The sequence below is a fragment of the Mauremys mutica genome, chromosome 8 (assembly GCF_020497125.1).
Source record: "Mauremys mutica isolate MM-2020 ecotype Southern chromosome 8, ASM2049712v1, whole genome shotgun sequence".
Classification (NCBI taxonomy): domain Eukaryota; kingdom Metazoa; phylum Chordata; order Testudines; family Geoemydidae; genus Mauremys; species Mauremys mutica.
The window spans coordinates 35,464,454-35,478,260 of record NC_059079.1 but is presented as its reverse complement, the minus strand read 5'-3'; the positions used below and the strand labels follow the sequence as shown (position 1 = coordinate 35,478,260).

General features: G+C 46.1%; 1 long non-coding RNA gene across 1 annotated transcript; it reads right to left on the bottom strand.

The window, feature by feature from the left end:
• Positions 1-9,004: 9,004 nt before the first annotated feature.
• On the bottom strand, positions 9,005-13,225 carry LOC123376420. Its single transcript, XR_006581782.1, has 3 exons — positions 13,172-13,225; positions 11,469-11,608; positions 9,005-9,140 (listed from the first exon to the last, which is right to left on the bottom strand). It is a non-coding gene; the product is annotated as an uncharacterized LOC123376420 (long non-coding RNA).
• Positions 13,226-13,807: the final 582 nt, after the last annotated feature.

Below are 13,807 nucleotides of genomic sequence, written 5' to 3'. Positions count from 1 at the left end.
CCTGACTCGTTGTAGCTAAATTAGCCCCCATCATGTTGTATGTATAGTTGGGGTTATTTTTTCCAATGTGCATTACTTTACATTTATCCACATTAAATTTCATTTGCCATTTTGTTGCCCAATCACTTAGTTTTGTGAGATCTTTTTGAAGTTCTTCACAATCTGCTTTGGTCTTAACTATCTTGAGTAGTTTAGTATCATCTGCAAACTTTGCCACCTCACTGTTTACCCCTTTCTCCAGATCATTTATGAATAAATTGAATAAGATTGGTCCTAGGACTGACCCTTGGGGAACACCACTAGTTACCCCTCTCCATTCTGAGAATTTACCATTAATTCCTACCCTTTGTTCCCTGTCCTTTAACCAGTTCTCAATCCATGAAAGGATCTTCCCTTTTATCCCATGACAGCTTAATTTACGTAAGAGCCTTTGGTGAGAGACCTTGTCAAAGGCTTTCTGGAAATCTAAGTACACTATGTCCACCGGATCCCCCTTGTCCACATGTTTGTTGACCCCTTCAAAAAACTCTAATAGATTAGTAAGACACAATTTCCCTTTACAGAAACCATGTTGACTATTGCTCAACAGTTTATGTTTTTCTATGTGTTTGACAATTTTATTCTTAACTATTGTTTCGACTAATTTGCCCGGTACCGACGTTAGACTTACTAGTCTGTAATTGCCGGGATCACCTCTAGAGCCCTTTTTAAATATTGGCGTTACATTAGCTAACTTCCAGTCATTGGGTACCGAAGCCAATTTAAAGGACAGGTTACAAACTTTAGTTAATAGTTCCGCAACTTCACATTTGACTTCTTTCAGAACTCTTGGGTGAATGCCATCTGGTCCCGGTGACTTGTTAATGTTGAGTTTATCAATTAATTCCAAAACCTCCTCTAGTGACACTTCAATCTGTGACAGTTTCTCAGTTTTGTCACCTACAAAAGCCAGCTCAGGTTTGGGAATCTCCCTAACATCCTCAGCCGTGAAGACTGAAGCAAAGAATCCATTTAGTTTCTCCGCAATGACTTTATCGTCTTTAAGCGCTCCTTTTGTATTTCGATTGTCAAGGGGCCCCACTGGTTGTTTAGCAGGCTTCCTGCTTCTGATGTACTTAAAAAACATTTTGTTATTACCTTTGGAGTTTTTGGCTAGCCGTTCTTCAAACTCCTCTTTGGCTTTTCTTATTACACTCTTGCACTTAAGTTGGCAGTGTTTGTGCTCCTTTCTATTTGCCTCACTAGGATTTGACTTCCACTTTTTAAAGGAAGTCTTTTTATCTCTCACTGCTTCTTTTACATGGTTGTTAAGCCACGGTGGCTCTTTTATAGTTCTTTTACTTTTTTTCTTAATTTGGGGTATACATTGAAGTTGGGCCTCTATTATGGTGTCTTTAAAAAGGGCCCATGCAACTTGCAGGGATTTCACTTTAGTCTCTGTACCTTTTAACTTTTGTTTAACTAACCCCCTCATTTTTGTATAGTTCCCCCTTTTGAAATTAAATGCCACAGTGTTGGGCTGTTGAGGTGTTCTTCCCACCACAGGGATGTTGAATGCTATTGTATTATGGTCACTATTTCCAAGCGGTCCTGCTATAGTTACCTCTTGGACCAGCTCCTGCGCTCCACTCAGGATTAAATCTAGAGTTGCCTCTCCCCTTGTGGGTTCCCATACCAGCTGCTCCATGAAGCAGTCATTTAAAGTATCGAGAAATTTTATCTCTGCATTTTGTCCTGAAGTGAAATGTTCCCAGTCAATATGGGGATAATTGAAATCCCCCACTATTATTGGGTTCTTAATTTTGATACATCTCTAATTTCCCTTAGCATTTCATCATCACTATTACTGTCCTGGTCAGGTGGTCGATAATAGATCCCTACTGTTATATTTTTACTAGAGCATGAAATTTCTATCCATAGAGATTCTATGGAACATGTGGATTCGCTTAAGATTTTTACTTCATTTGAATCTACACTTTCTTTCACATATAGTGCCACTCCTCCCCCTGCATGACCTGTTCTGTCCTTCCGATATATTTTGTACCCCGGAATGATTGTGTCCCATTGATTGCTCTCAGTCCACCAGGTTTCTGTGATGCCTATTATATCAATATCCTCCTTTATCACAAGGCACTCTAGTTCACCCATCTTATTATGTAGACTTCTAGCATTTGTGTACAAGCACTTTAAAAACTTGTCCCTGTTTATTAGTCTGCCTTTTTCTGATGTGCCAGATTCTTTTTTATGTGACTGTTTATCAGCTGATCCGGCCCTTACATTATCCTCTTCCGTCCTCTGCTCCTGACTATAACCTGGAGATTCTCTATCATCAGACTCTCCCCTAAGAGAAGTCTGTGTCCGATCCACATGCTCCTCTGCAGCAGTCGGCTTTCCCCCATCTCCTAGTTTAAAAACTGCTCTACAACCTTTTTAATGTTTAGTGCCAGCAGTCTGGTTCCACTTTGGTTTAGGTGGAGCCCATCTCTCCTGTATAGGCTCCTCCCATCCCAGAAGTTTCCCCAGTTCCTAATGAATGTGAACCCCTCCTCTCTACACCATCGTCTCATCCACGCATTGAGACTCTGAAGCTCTGCCTGCCTACCTGGCCCTGCGCGTGGAACTGGGAGCATTTCTGAGAATGCCACCATAGAGGTCCTGGATTTCAGTCTCTTCCCTAGCAGCCTAAATTTGGCTTCCAGGACATCTCTCCTACCCTTCCCTATGTCATTGGTACCTACATGTACCACGACCACCAGCTCCTCCCCAGCACAACACATAAGTCTGTCTAGATGCCTCGAGAGATCCGCAACCTTCGCACCAGGCAGGCAAGTCACCATACGGTTCTCCTGGTCATCACAAACCCAGCTATCTACGTTTCTAATAATCGAATCTCCCATTACTAACACCTGCCTTTTCCTAGAAACTGGAGTTTCCTCCCCCAGAGAGGCAACCTCAGTGCGAGAGGCAACCCCAGCACCATCTGGAAGGAGGATCCCAACTACGGGAAGGTTTCCCTCTGCTCCCATTGACTGCTCTGCTTCCCTGGGCTGTTCTTCCTCCTCAACAGCGCAGGGGCTGTCTGAGCGGAGGTGGGACAATTCTACAGTGTCCCGGAAAGCCTCATCAACATACCTCTCTGCCTCTCTTAGCTCCTCCAGTTCCGCCACCCTGGCCTCCAAAGTCCGTACATGGTCTCTGAGGGCCAGGAGCTCCTTGCACCAACTGCACACATATGCCACCCGCCCACAGGGCAGGTAATCATACATGCTACACTCAGAGCAATAAACTGGATAGCCCCCACTCTGCTGCTGGGCTTCTGCCTGCATTGTCTCCTAGTTAATGGAAGGGTGGTTTACAGAACGAGGTTTTGGAATGTAGTTTGGTTTATAGGTTTTAAGGGGACTACAGGGAAAGGGTTAGGGCCGACAAGGGACTCCCAATCTCTCCCCACTCCCCTTCTAAACTCCCTTGCGAAACTCCCTGTTAGCAGCCCCCGTTCGCAAAGCTCCCTGGTCGCTTGTGCGCGGCTTTATAAAGCCCTGGTCTGAGTGAATGCCCCGCCCACTGATTAAGGCTCAGCCAATTACCAGAGGCGTCAAGCTTTCAAACCTTCCTTTGAAGCTCACGGCCTCCAACTGCCAGCCACAGCACACGGTCCTTCACACAACCAAACAAACAAACAGACTGACAAACACAAGCTCAGCACACAGCAAGTAACCCCCAAACACAAACAAACACACACTACAGACAGTCACTTACCCCACAGATGCTGTATTTGCTCCTCCTTCACCTGGAGAATTCCCTTGCGAAACTCCCTGTTAGCAGCCCCTGTTCGCAAAGCTCCCTGGTCGCTTTATATAGTTATTTGGACCCACTTTATATGGACTGGCACACTATATATGGTTATTTGGACCTCACTTTGCCCCTGTGGTTCCTTTATATTATGTTTGTTATGTAAAGAGTAAAAGACACAACAGTTCCTCAGAATCCCTGACTCTGGGCTATACCTGTTTGAAGCTGAGGGGAAACCCTGCTTGTAGCTGTTTGAGAAATCCCTTGCTGTGCTCTTTTGACTACTTTTATATATTTGTAAACATATAGCCTTAACTGATCTAAACCATTTTGATTTTACTGGAAACCGTGATATCAAGATGCCCTTTTGCTTTCATTCATTATGTTTAGGTTGTAGGAAGGCTAGTGTCTTACATATATTTGAACTACAAACCATAGGCTGTTTGGCCTCACCTGGCCATGTCTGATCAGATTTACTACACAGGCTAAAAACAACAAATGAATGAGCACACTTGCCTTTTGTTTCTTACAAACCTGTCAGAAACAGCTAGTGAAGTGGGTTTGGGGCTCAGTCTAGTCACTAGCATATACCTATCCATATTACAAAACTATGTAAGTTTAGTACAACCTGTTCTTGGCTCAGACAGGCCTAATACTAGATTGCACAGATAGTGCAGGTGAGATGCATCTGCCTAAAATATTGAAAAAGAAATAACTAACCCAGTAATTCTGGAGTTAGTTCCCTGCACTGCTATAAAAGATCCAGCTTGCTGGCCTCTTGCTTCCCAGACTGGTAAGTCTGAGGAGGCAGTGATGACAGGTTTATTTTAAGAAGTTAAAAGGGGCCTGTATGAAATCATCAGTCACTGACTCAGAGAAGCTATTGCTAACCAGGTTTATCTCTGAATATAGTTGGTAAAATATCCTCTGGTTTCAGCTTCAACCCAGACTGAGTTCAGGAGGACAGAACATACACCAGGAGCCAATATAGCCAGGGCGTCAAAGGGAACAACTCAATTGAATTACACAGCTCTGAATTTCACCCCATGTATGTCTTGAATTGAAACAAGCAATTGAGCTACGAAAAGATTTAACATCACTTGAATCCAAAAATCAAAAGTAATTTAAAAGGGTGAAAAGACTGTGCAAGGTGGAAGTTTCGCCTAGGGCACAAAACTTCCTTGCACCGGCCCTGCCCAGAAGCAACAGCAAGGAAAGTAACCAACGCCTGGGCGGGGTGTCAAACAACTCATCAACAGCCATTGTCTGGCAAGGGAGCTACAATTCAATGACTCCCCTGCATGAGGCCACACCAGGGGAATTGCTCAGCCTTGCGTGGAGACTCAGTAATGGCCTCAGACAGGCCTGGACTTGTGCTCCCCAAGCACATGGGACTGAAGTTATAAAACAGAACACAGTGGCCACATGCTGGGCCTTTCTCCTTCACCCACCTATGCTGCAAGCAACAAGGACACTCTGAAGACTAACTGAGGGGACTGGCTCAGATTTCAAGGGTGAAATCTGTGTACTATGAACTGCAATGTCCAGTGGGGTGAGACAAACTGCTTAATCTAGATGTTGCCCAGTCTAATAGGGTTGAGAGTTTAGACTGTATGCTTATATTTTATTTTGGTAACTAACTTTGACTTTTTGCTGTCACTTATAATCACATAAAATCTATCTTTTGTAGTCAATACATTTGTTTTACTGTTTATCTTTACCAGTGAGTTTGCCTGAAGTGTGTGGCAAATGTGCTTAGGATTTACAAAGGCTGGTGTATATCTACTTTCCATTGATGAGCAGTGCAAGATGGTATATTCCTCGGATACAGTGCTGGGGGCTGGGGGGATTTGGCTCTGGTGCCTTTCTCTGGGAGCATTCATGCAATCTAGCTGGGTGTGGGGCTCCACATGCTGTTGTGCTGAGTGATCACAGCGCCTGGAGAGGTTTGCTGCTTGTCACTAGCAAGACATTGTCAGAGACAGCCCAGGGTAGATAGAGTTAAGGGGGCACAGCGGTCCCACAGTCCGAGGCTGCACCCTGGGGATCTCGTCACAGTTTCCTATTGCCTGGTCCCCACAGAGCAAGTCACCAGTGGGCAACTTTATGGGACTGGATCCACCCCTGCTCCACTCAATGTGCAGAACCACACAGTCAGCTAAGGAACTTGAAGAGGAGGGATGTGTCCAGATTAAGTGCAAGGTCGGAGATGCATAACTGAGTTCCATTGTCTACATCAAGACACCATAAAAGGCGTGCAAAATAGGCTGAGTATGTCACTGTTCCTACTCCAAAAGTCAGCTGATCATCTCAATTATGAGGGGAGGGTTTGGGTTTTAACATTTCTTTATAATTATTGTGGCTGGCCAGTACACCAAAGCCCTAGGGTGCCAGTAGTATGCCTGGTGTGCCACAACTCAGGCAAGCATCATAGGTGCCTGAGCAGCTAGGCCTCAGAGGTGCTAACCCTGGTGGGTCCCAGTAATCAATGAGACATGGCTAAGTGAAAGTGTATTTTAGTAGGGCTGGCAGGAAAGGGAAAGGTTGCTGATATCCTAGGTAAAGAGGCTTAAACAGAGTTCAAAGTGAGTAACAGTTCCTGTTTGGGTCCCTGGGCAGTACAATTGAAAGTTAGAGGTCTCTTCAGGCCAAGTGCCTTGCAAGCAAATAGGGGCTTGTAAGTTTCTAGCCCAGGCTCAGCTAGCGTCTCTCATTGGGGCCCCTCTCCCCCAGCTCCCTGCCCAGCCCCTACTGCCAGGGGCGGCTCTAGGGATTTTGCCACCCCAAGCACGGCAGACAGGCTGCCTCCGGCGGTTGCGCCGGCAGAGCGCCCCCCGTGGCTTGCCGCCCCAAGCACGCGCTTGGCGTGCTGGGACCTGGAGCCGCCCCTGCCTACTGCTCCCCCATGTCCCACACAGACCTGCACGCAACTGTATCACCTGTTTCATATGCAGCTCTATCCACAGTTCCTGGGGCTTCTCTCCAGCTCTCTGCTACTATGCAGCTCCCACTCCCAAACAGAGCCAGGCCACTTCCACGTTCAGGACCTTTCCCTTTATCTGGCCTGGGGAAGGGGAAATGCAAGGGAGGGGAGCTGGTGGGAGTTGTAGTCCCCTGCTTTGCAGATCCATCACATACACTCTTTTTTCATTTGGTTCAGGGTACATAAACCCACACACAAGAGCTGACGGGGGGGGGACCTCAATTCTGAATTATTTAATGTGACCAGTCAAACAGCTAAATCAGTTTTGTTTCTATAGATATTGCACCAGGAGTCTGAGCTCTTATTTGCTAAACTTGGCCTTTTTTTTTTTTTAAATGTGAACTGCTTGATTCATATGGCAATACACAGTATATGCTTTGTACATACTGCCATGTGCATGCCCATAATTTTCAGGAGTTTGCACATTGTTCAGCTACTGCCACTGCTCAAAGGTAACAGATGATCAACATAATCACGTAGTATCACAATTACTTCATGCTATAGTGAGGAACGCTAGCTGAGAGAGGTCTATACAATTTATATATAAGGCAATACCATAATATAATAATTAGCAGGTTACATGTGTATATGCTATTTCCATGACCAGCCATAATTGGAGCTAGCCAAACTACAACCTCCATACCAGACCCAGCCTTACCGAAGGTGGCTCACAGGCCAAAGGGTGTGAGAGTAGCTTACCCAAGGTTTGCACTCCCTGAAGCTTTATAGCAACAGCAGCACATGAAGATGACAACAGACCAACACAGATAAGGAAAAGCAGAGAAAGAATGAAGGTTTAAAAAAATCAGAGCAAGGAGAAAACGAAGAAAAGAGAGGAACAAAGAAAAAATAAAAGTTGAGAAAAACAAGAAATGAGAAAAGTAAAATCCCAAACATTTTGCTAAAACATAGGTGTGTATTTGCAGAGTTTACTTATTTTTCACAAAGATAAAAGTGTTTCAAGATATTCCTTCTGCTCCTCCCAACTCCTGCTGCACTCTTCTTTTTCTTTCCATTTCTCCTTTCTCTTTGGAAGTCACTGCTATGTGGCACCTCAGTGTATGCTTCTTGGGCCAAAAGGTTTCCCCACTTTTGCCATAAACATACGTATAGCACATATAAACAAGTCATCATTAATAGAGAACTCCAGCCTTTTCAGAAAAGAACCACCTTTAAAAATACTGTTTATTTGCCTGAATACAAGATGCCCTCATACTCTTCAAATTAAAGGACTGATTGATGTGTAACAAATAGCATTTGCTTTGATAGAATCAAGCTGCCATCTAGTTTACTGTTCTTGTTCTTCTGTCTTAACAGTAGCATACTGATCAGATTTGTAGTTCTTTAAAGTGTGTCAAACTAAGCAGAAAAACTGTAGTCATTTCTTATATTGAATGGATTTGTTGATTTGGCCAATTTAAGTAAAATGAGTAACAAATTAAAGAGAGTATAGAAGGCTAGTGCATAAAATGCCTTTCCTGACTCCTGAAACTGACAGATGATCAAGCTTCTTGGAACAAGTAATCAACTATTTTTGGCAAGAGGATGAAGACAGGTACCAGAAGGGAAGTGCAACTTTCCCAAGTCCCATTTGTGCTACAACTTTTCATACTGGCTGGGAGTGTTACAGGAGTACCCTCTTGGAGGAACAATACAACTTCTTATTGTTGTCAGAGTTGAGGTGCAATCCAGACCAGTGAGGGGTTTAGTCACTGACTGCCCTGTAACCCTGGGTGCCTCAAATGCTTTCTTACTGTAACTCTCTGCCCAGGACATTCAGAGTCAGGAACACTCATGCAGGTCACACCCTGAGTGCCAGCGTATAACTGCAGACCCTGGTCCAGCAACTCTGACCTCAGCAGCCAGCCAGCAACACACCAGTCACCCTCCCTAGTCTCTAGCAGTCTTGGTTACTACTGATGGGGTGAATACAACACATTCCCAGTCCCAAATTTTCTCAGAACCGCATGCTCTGTAGTGTTCAGCCATCTCCTGGACAGTTCAGAAAAATAATAATGTTTATTTGTTCCTCTAAAGACACAAAAGCACATCACAGCTTGTTGACTTAACTGGGATAAATACACACTTCTATTTAAACAGCACTGGGTTGGTTTATAGTAAAAAAAAAAATTAATTAACATTGGGATATGGGTCATGTGATGTCAAGTAAAAGGAATAAATTTAGAAAGGGTGACAAGAATATAAAAGTTAAAACATGCATCTAAAAGTCTAAAACGTACTCCAGCAAGTTACATGCTTTGTTCAAGATGGTTTCTGTCACCAGTCTTCCTTTTTCCCAGCCATGGCTGACTTTCCCTCAGTTAGTTTTGTGGAAGTTCCTATCAGATGTACTCCTGAGGGAATTCTGTGCAGAAAAATTTAAAATTCTATTCCACACAAAAAAATTCTGTGCACAATTATTTTAAAATTCTGCAAATTTTATTTGTCAATAAATAAATGTGGAGGCTCCAACATGGCAATGGGGAGTGCAGGCCACTGGCTGCAGGGGGGTGGGAGAGACCCCCCCCCAACCCTGACACAGCACAAGGGCTGGGCCTGCTTGTCAGGGTGGTCCAGGTGCAGGGCGGGGGCTCACTGGGGTGGGGGTTCAATGGACCTGTTTAATGGGGGAGCCCCGGCTGCTGCTGGGGGAAGCGCGCATGCTGGGCTCTTGCCCCCCCCCATTCTCCTAACCCCTTCTTTTCCCCATTCCATCCCCCTTCCCTACTGTCCCTTCCCTTCTCCCCACTGTCCCCTACCCCTCTCCCACCCCACTCCCTACACCCCACCTCCTTTGCTCCACTCCCCTTACCCTGCCCACTGCAGGCACTCACTGTTGTACAGAAAACCTGGTACCCAGCACACAGAGACAAGGAAGACAACCAGCACTAGGACCCAGGAGGTGGTGTCCAACTGCAGAGTCAACAAGACTGAGCTGCCAGGCAGCTCTGCATTTGCAGAAATGGGGGGGCGCAGCAGCATGCCCGAGCCCCATCTCCATCTCCCTCCCCCTGCAGTGATTTATCTCTCCACCCAGGGCCGGCTTTAAGCCGATTCGCCCGATTCCTGGGAATCGGGCCCCGCACCTTTGGCGCCTTTTTAATTTTTTTTTTTTTTTTTACTTACTCCAGCTGCCGTCTCTCTGCTCCGGGGTCTTCTGTGGCCCCGCTCCCCTGACCAAAGCGCAGGCGGGAGAGCGGCTGCCCCACAGCCTCGCTCTCCCAGCTGCAGCTCCGGCCGGAGCGCGGCAAGCCCCGCGGCCCCGCTCTCCCAGCTGGAGCTCCGGCCGGAGCGCGGCAAGCCCCGTGGCCCCGGCTGCAGCTCCCGCCGGAGCGCAGCAAACCCCGCGGCCCCGCTCTCCCAGCTGGAACTCCGGCTGGAGCATGGCAAGCCCCGCGGCCCCAGCTGGAGCTCCGGCCAGAGTGCGGCAAGCCCCACGGCCCCGGCTGGAGCTTCGGCCGCAGTGCGGCAATCCCTACACTGCAGCCCCGCTCTCCCAGTTGGCGCCCTGGGGTAGCGGAGGGCTCCGGGGACTATTTAAAGGCCTGGGGCTCCAGCTGTCTCTGCCACCCCGGTCCTTTAAATAGCCGCCGGAGCCCCGGGTTGCCCCTATGCATTCCTCAGGGCTCCCGCGGCTATTTAAAAGGTCTGAGGCGGGGTAGAAGCAGGGGAGCCCCAGGCCCTTTAAATAGCCCCCAGAGCCCTGGGATAGAGGGGGTCTTGGGGGCTATTTAAAGGGCCAGGGCTCCAGCTGCCTCTGCTGCAGCCCTTGCCTTGCCCTGCCTGCACCAGCTCTGCCCCCCCATGCCTGCAGCCAGCTCTGCACCCTGTGCCCACAGCCAGCCCCTGCCAAACCCCCTGCCCTGTCTCCAGCCAACCCCTGCCACACACCCCTGTGGCCCTGCCCAAAGCCAGCCAGCCCTTCACACACCCCTGCCCGCACCCAGCCCTGCACCCCCTGCTCTGTCTCCAGCCAACCCCTGCTGCACCCCGCCTGAAGCCAGCCAGTCCCACAATCCTCTGTCTCCAGCCCTGACAACCCCTGCTGCACTCACCTGCGGCCCTGCCTGAAGCCAGCCAGCCCACCCCCGTCTCCAGCCAGCCCCGCACCCCTTGCCTTGCCTGCAGCCAGACCCTACCTCCAGTCAGCCCCTGCCCTGCCTCCAACCAGTAACCCTGCATACCTGCTTCAATGAGGGAGGGCAGGGAGCAGCTGGAACCCACACATGTGCACACCCCCAGGGACTGGCGGTGACCCACACATGTGAAACAGCGTTCATTAATAACCAATCAACAGCATATATGAATCAATGTACATAATATATAATTTTATTATTTATATAGTTATGGAAAGTAAATAATAGAAGGAAGAAATGAAAGGCTTTTTTTTTTAGTCATCCCTGCCAGGGCCCCGCCAAAAATGTTCGAATTGGGCCCCGCACTTCCTAAAGCCGGCCCTGTCTCCACCAGCCTCTCCAGGCACTGGGAATGAGGCACCCGCGCTTCTTGGGAGGGGTGTGTGACCGCTCTTGCGGCTTCCCTTTACTTCCCTATCATTTTCTGCTGGGAAGCAAACAAATCTGTGGGGGAACATGACACCTTTTAGCTACAGATTATAACCATAGTGTGTTGGGCTACACTGAACTGGTCAGGCCAGAGGAATCTCATTACCTGATACCAGTAAGCTCCTTACCTTCTGGCACTGGGTGTGCTCTTAGCGTCATGTCTCCCGCCTTGCAAAGATGCAAGAAGGTTAACCACTGGCTTTACTTGGAGACAGCAGGTGAGAGCACTCTTTCGTGAACATGCATCTGGCACCGTATTTTCTTTTCTCTTTAAACAGAAGAAACCTGTTTTGTCACCTTTGTATGTTTACACTCTTCAGGACATACTATGAGAGAGTATCAATAATTTCACCTACCAAGTCGTTACAAACATTTCGTAGTGTCATTAGTGACAAGTGTGTTATAAATGATATATTACATGTCACCTTTTAAATAAATATGACACCAGTATTTGATGTAATGAGTATGTCAGGCCTGACAAGTTGCAGACATACAGCAGTGAACCACACATGGGCCTCTGTGTCAATTGTGCACTGCAAATGGCTTTCTTTACACAGTTATTAGCGCTCAATTGTGAGAAAGATCAGACTTTCAGAGAGTCTGCACCCAGCCTTGCTAGAATGAGCACCACATCCTGTGCGCAAAAGAACTCCAGCCACTTTTCTGGTCATATGCAAGTCTGAGGAGAGCTATTCCTAGTCAGCAGGGACCTGATCCATTTCCAATTATTTTAATGGGTGTTAAATTAGGCGCTAAATAAGGTTTCACTGGCTAAGATTTTGATACAGATTTTGATGTTACACTGGACTCATCCGCTTATTCATTTTTCCATGCTAACTTTTCAGACTGGGGATCCAAGATTTTGCCCAGTGTAGTTTATAATTTTGCAGACTGAGGTAGATTTATTGCAAAGCTTCTATTGCTAATGTTGCTCAAGGCACTGGTGAAGATAAAAGTGAACAACACTTCACTTTATCACCATGAATTTCCATTAGTCTTTTAGTATTCTGAGTTTCTGACTTTGGACAGAGGCTCATTTGACTACTCATTGTATCTACTGAAGGTCTCCTATTCCACCAACATGTTATTTGGTTTTTAAATTGGGACTAGCTAATGCAATCATGTACAATAAACCCAATTTTTATTTTAACATTTTTAGGCTCTTATGTTTTATTGTTATTCTGTATCACAAAAGGTAGAAATTCAGAGACTCATTTACACTTACAGTAACCATGCTATAAAGTTGGGTTTCCTTTTTCCTAACGAGTCATTTTAAAATAAGAGATGAAAAATGTTTTTTAAAACCTGTTTAGGTCAGATTTTGCTTTCTGATGCATGAAATACTGGAAATACTACACAGTGAAAGGCTTGTTAAGAGATTTTGCTATCAAATAAAAATAATGTTTTTAAATAAAAATTGCCTAACAACTCAGAGTTTGATGAATTCCAAAAAAAGTCATGTCACGTCCCATTATGCATTTGAAATCTAAAACATTAAAATTAAAACACTGGTTTCTGGAACACATCTAAAGGGAGAGGTGTGATCTAACACTGAACATGGTTGCGTCCCCTCTGATAATGACTCCTTCTAGGGCTTTGGGAATTCTTTTAACCTCGATGCATCAGCTTCTCCATCTGTAGAAAGGAGACAAGATGACTTAAAATGGTTTGAGTGAGTCCATAAAGCAAACAAGAAACATCTGAAGGGATTTGGTTGCTGGTGAGCAAGCTGTTGAGATGAGTTCCTGTCTGCATCCTGTAAAACTTGCCCTGGCCTCTTCGTTTGTCATTCAGTGTTGAACGCATTCTAAGACAATATGCATTTCCTCACCTTTTGGGGGCGAAGCCAGACTTTAAGGCACCTGCTCCCCTACATGGTGTTAACTTCGCTTGTGCCAATCAGAAACAAACACAAACAGGTTTTGGGCCCCGTCCCCTATGACACTTCTATGATGTCATAGTGGGTACTTTATGGCCTGCCTGCCATGTGCAGGCAGGGAGAGGAGAAAGAAAAACGAATCCTGTGTATACCCGTGTATCCTGTGTATGCCCGTAACCGAGCCTGATCACCTCGAAGCCTCTCTCTCAGCTCACGTGTTTCAAACAGAGCTTCTACGTTTGCCAGTCGTTATGCGTTGGTTTGTATTTGTAAGTATCAGTTATTACTAAATGCTGCATCTTTGTTTATAAATATTGTTAGTAGATATTTTAGTCATTGTGTGTTTTAAGTTTCATTAACTCTATTAGCTAATCATACACTGCTCCCTTACCCCTTGTAATTATCCCCAATAAAACTTTTAAATTGATTAAGTTTAGTGTGTGTGTGTGTGTCTGCAGTTTGCATCGTGACCCACACTCTCCTTGCATCCCTTACCAATATAGTCTGTTGCCACGTGCAGCCTGGTAAATAACAGGCCTGCATTTTCTTTCGCCCCTGCGAGTCCGTGGCAATCTACACAAGCATTAT